At 46.7% G+C, this 3,702-nt stretch overlaps 1 protein-coding gene across 2 annotated transcripts in view; it reads left to right on the forward strand.

Moving 5' to 3' along the window:
- The first annotated feature begins 256 nt into the window (after window positions 1-256).
- The window catches only part of TCF20 (transcription factor 20), a 175,548-nt gene continuing 172,102 nt past the window's right edge, over window positions 257-3,702 (forward strand). The window contains exon 1 of one of the 2 annotated variants that reach the window (XM_019545230.1): window positions 257-500. The gene's annotated coding sequence lies outside the window, so the exon portion shown is untranslated. The remainder of the gene's footprint in view (window positions 501-3,702) is intronic. The other variant, XM_019545231.1, reaches the window with a different exon arrangement.

Below are 3,702 nucleotides of genomic sequence, written 5' to 3' on the forward strand. Positions count from 1 at the left end.
AAACCAGCTTTCAGCTGCCAGCGAGGAGTCAGGCAGGGACCCCTCAACAAGAGCACAACATCCTCCTCCCAGGAAGGGGGAGGGGGAGGAAAGGAAAAGGGAGGATGCAAAGGAAAAAAATCAGACAAAATACACTCCTCCTCCTCCTCCTCCTCCTCAAGGCATCACTACAAGATGCCAGAACCCTAATCAACACCAGGCTTCATCCTCCCAGTCCCAGCTGCCGTGAGAGCCCAGCCCTGCCAGCAGCTCCTCTCTGTCATCAGCCAGTCTGGCCTGACACATTGAGCCCAGGCTACTGAGTATTGTCCTAAAAGCAGAAAGAGAGAAAAAAGGAGAGAGAAAGAAAGAAATCACTCAATCAGTCACATGACTTGACAGGATTTGTGACCATTCCTTTCTGTTGCAACAAAGAGTTTTCAATACATATCCCAAGCCCCCCCCCTTCCCCCCAACACAAGGAAAGGAGCTAAGATGGGACAATAAGGAAGCCTTGCAAGGTAAGAGCCTTTCAGGGGGAGGTGTGCTGAGCTCAGACTACACCACTGTGCGCGGGGGAGGGAGGGGGAGGAAAGGGGCTTGCTTGCCCAGGGTAGGAAAACTCCCTGGTGCAGGGAAGAGGAGCTGTGCTGGTGCTTCCCTACTTCTTTATTTGATATGTTTGACTCCCCCCTCCCTCAGTAGCACATAGAAGGCATGTTTGTGTGCGTGTTGCCAACTCTTTGCGTTTGGAGAGAGAGGGAAGAGAGGTGTGCAAGCTCATTTCCTTGAAAATATAAGTAACTACAACCGTCCCCACAACCAGCTCGGCTTTGATGTTGTGCTGGAGGAAATGGGGTGCGCTGGGCTGGGAGCTATTGAAACCGTAGCTGTAAGAGCAAACAAGATCGATTGAGGGTGGGGGGTGGCTGGGAGGTGAGGCTATAAATAATTAAAGTAACTCAAGCACTTCAGATTAGGAAAAAAAAGATTTAAAAAAAATCAGGTCTTATTTTAGCATCTCTCGACAGGGAAGCTGCATTGATGCATATGTATTTGTTGGAAATAAATGGCTTGTAAAAGAATCAGCAGGTCTGGCTGGCTTTCTTTTTCTTTTTTTTTTTTTGGCTTTGGATTTTTGGTGTGTGGTGTTTATTGCAGTTAAAAAAAAAAAATCTCGACTGTAACCTGAGCTCTTCCCCTGCTCCCCACCCCAGAGAAAAGGGTTTGAAGAATGACTGTTTGTTGAAATGTATTATAGAAGGCAGGAGGAGGGAGGTGGTGGTGAGGGAATCTGTAGGTCTCACATTTCACATTCTTTAGCAACCTTCTCTTAAGTGTGAAGGACACACACACACACACACACACACACACACACGTTTTCAACAATCCAGGGCCCGGTGTAGTTGTCCCTTGGGAATTAATTTTTCTTCCCTCTTTCGGGTCCAAAGATTTGTCAGCACTTGTTTCTCCCCCCCCACAATAAATTACAAAGTTGTTGGAGGGAAATGGAGGGGATGTGGGGGAGGTACTGTTGGTCTGTTTAATGGGAAGTTACTCATGGGCAATTCCTATTCAGCAAAAGGGGAAAACTGCCTGCTGAAAGCCCTGGATGAAATCTTTTCCTTTCCTTGATATTTTCCATATGTTTCACTCCTTCTCTTGCATGGATTCCTGTCAGTCATATGGCTACTGAGTGTCTCTGTTCAGCTGCCTTTTACCTCCATTTGGCACTTAAAATTTTGTTACGATCAGCAAATGGCTAAAGCTTTATAGTGGCGTTGCGCTTTGCTGCTGTTTTTTCTCTTCCCCTTTTTTTTGCTTTAATGAACCAAAGCTAAACGCTGCTCTGAATTTTGGGACGCGCCGTCCGGCAACACTGTTATCTTTTTAAAGCACTGTCTGGATTAAAACCGGCTCTCATCACTTCTGGCCATAGGATGCCCTCCCCTTGCCTACAGTGAGTCCCAAGTTGTTGACAAGATTGGTGTGTGTGACAAGTTCCCTGAGTGCAGCCTAACAGCATGTCGAAGGCTCACGACTGGACTTCCTTTGGGAATGCAGACAGCAGTGCGGTGTGATCCATTGTGATGTAAAAATAAACCAACAGAAACCCTTAAAAAAAAAAAAAAGAGAGTTTTTTTTCTTTTCCCCTCTCAGCAGTGAGAGCAGTGCTGGGAGCTTGTGGTGGGGAGGCGGGGGGGAGGGGGATGTGTGAAGAAAGGTCATGCAGAGTTTGTGGGTGAGAGAAGGGATCCCTCAGGGGTCACAGAAGCTGGCTGGCAGTGAGGATGGGCTTGTGGGCAAGTTGTGAGTGCTGGTGAAGAAAAGGGTGTAGTTTGGGGTAGGATGAAGGCCAGTGGAGAATGGTCGCAGCCTTATGGGAGTGGGTTTGGAGAGAGAATAAGTGGGGGCTGGGGTTTAAGTTCCCATAAAAATCCCAACTGCTCCGTCCCAGCTCTCAGCCTACGCTTTGCAGCACACCATGGACCCAGGCTGGCTTTGTGGTAACTGTGTGGCTTGCAAGCCACGCTGCTGTGGTACAAAAGTAACCGCCTCTGCTGCTAATATTGTTCTTGACACACCAAGCAGTCACCTTCCTGAGCCTTAATCAATTGGCCACATTACCCCAGTCTGTCCAGCTGGGAGTGTCCCTAGGAAGGAGCCTTTCTTGGGTGGTTACTTTGGCTCCTGGAATATTGGAAGCAGGAGAGAAAGAGGAAGCCTTGTTTCCCTTCCACAGGAAGATGTTGGTCTGATTTGGGTAAGGCTTAATCTTGCTTTTTAAAACCAAAATAGCATTAGGAGATAGGAAGGAGCAAGCTCCCCCTCCCCACTTCTTTGGGCTCCCATCACCCTCTGAGTGCAGGAAACAGCCTCGGGGTGTAGCCATTTTTACACTGGTGATGGGGGTAGGCTGTGGTTCAAGCAACAGGAAATTGCTTGCACACAAGGGGAAAGCAGTGGGAAGAGGGGAAACCGAGAGTGAATAGCACCTCCCTGGATGGCTTGTATCTCTTCACAGCAGGGTCAGAGATTGTTCAGTTTCCAAGCCTTCCCTGAGTCAGCTACCTCCCCAGAAGCATGTGTAGCTTAAAAAACCATGATCTTTTAGAAAAGTGAAACTGAGATGCTTTGTATTGGTCTCCTGGATGAAGTTTTAGTGTTCATGTTTTCCAGTTTATCTATGCAGCTAGGACTGTATTCAGTTTTTAAACAAATTAAACCTGATATGTTCATGCAGTGTGACTCCTGGTAAAAGATCAAATGTGGCAAAATGCAAGATAAAATTCTAGGCCTTGGCAATAATGATTTGAAGATTTGGCTTGTATTTTCACTTCCTTTCTCCAAACTTCTTGCACTTTCAGCCATCTGAAATCTGGTTTGGGGGGGGAGGGGAAGGGTGAGAGGCAAATTCACTCTGTGGCCAATTCAGTCTCTGTTGATTAGTACCAACTGTGACTCTGGCTTTTTGATGTGAGCAGCTGTGTCACTAGCGGCTTGACTGAGACTCTTAATTCCCTTCATGCAAGTCAGCGAACAACCATGAGAGACTAATGAGGATAGTTATTTTTTTTTACTCTGCATAAAAGGTGGGGGGAAGTGGAGATCAGGGTCATCTCTGGAAAAAAGCAAAAACAAAAAATACAATTTTAGTATTTCCTTTTTTATTTGAAAAATAAATAAAGATCATGGCACACACTGGTTAATGGGGGGGGGGGG

The sequence above is a fragment of the Crocodylus porosus genome, unplaced genomic scaffold (genome assembly GCF_001723895.1).
Source record: "Crocodylus porosus isolate Cpor-Errol unplaced genomic scaffold, CroPor_comp1, whole genome shotgun sequence".
NCBI classification, from domain to species: Eukaryota; Metazoa; Chordata; order Crocodylia; family Crocodylidae; genus Crocodylus; species Crocodylus porosus.